At 37.7% G+C, this 1,048-nt stretch overlaps 1 non-coding gene across 1 annotated transcript; it reads right to left on the minus strand.

Moving 5' to 3' along the window:
- Positions 1 to 482: 482 nt before the first annotated feature.
- On the minus strand, positions 483 to 610 carry LOC136318045 (small nucleolar RNA SNORA35). Its single transcript, XR_010728011.1, has one exon. It is a non-coding gene; the product is annotated as a small nucleolar RNA SNORA35 (small nucleolar RNA).
- Between the last annotated feature and the right edge of the window lie 438 nt (positions 611 to 1,048).

Genomic DNA, 1,048 nt, shown 5'->3' on the forward strand with positions numbered 1-1,048 from the left:
TAAACAGACTGTTATATACAGAAAACAAAAAAGAGTCTGAAGAAGGCTCATTTGTCAGGAAGATTGTAGGACTGTGGGGATACAGAAGCCAACATCTGCAAGATAATTATAATCTCATTTTTATCCCACCCAAAAGAGAAAACAACTTAGCTCTCTTCTCTTACTAACACTTAAGCAATTTGCTAAGGAATTTAAATATACTCATAATTTAATTACCATGGTACTCTTAGGTCAGTCCAATAGTGTCAATCTTATTTTTTGTTCTAAGACATTGAGTCTAAGAGAGGGTAATATAAATTGCTAAGAGCTACACAGCTAGTAATAACGGTGATCGTAATGTAGTAATGATGACAATATTTTTGAGTGCCTGCTATTAACTTGATACAGACAGTCGCTTTTATCTAGTAGCAGCAGGTGCTCAGCTGCTTGATTTATTTTTTCACCCCCTCTCTTTTCTTAGGCAGGGTCACTAGACCCAGAAGACATGTACCCACCAGCATGCAGGAGTAGCCCACAGTGTGGCTCTCCCAGCTTGAGGAGGGATTTACTTTTGCACTGCTTGATGCCCAGCTGGCCAAGGTGGAGACCAGTGGGTCACTTGCGAGTGCTGTAGAAAGCAGAGCTAGGGTTGGGACCTGAAGCTCTGAGCCAAAACACCAGCTTGAAAGAGGGGGTGGATAGGAGACCTGAAACATTTCAGAAGTCATTGCTTCATTCACTTACCATAACCACTGCATACATGAATCAGCTTCAGGGATAATGGCAGATTAAAGAGAAAATATGAATTAAGCTTTGTTTCTGTTTGTCCCATGGAGACCTACTTACAAACTGTTGGTTAACCAGTTAGAGTATAGATACTCTCTTGAATGTGCAGACTACTTGGCAGTTATAAATACAAAAAGATGAAAAATCATGTGAGAAATTATTTAATATTTATAGATTTTAATAATTTACATTCCCCTTAAAACACCATTCATTTAAGAAGTTGTACTTATTTAACTAATCATTCAAAAAAATACATGTTCATTATTCCACAGTTTTGAAACAC

The sequence above is a fragment of the Saccopteryx bilineata genome, chromosome X, assembly GCF_036850765.1.
Source record: "Saccopteryx bilineata isolate mSacBil1 chromosome X, mSacBil1_pri_phased_curated, whole genome shotgun sequence".
NCBI lineage: Eukaryota > Metazoa > Chordata > Mammalia > Chiroptera > Emballonuridae > Saccopteryx > Saccopteryx bilineata.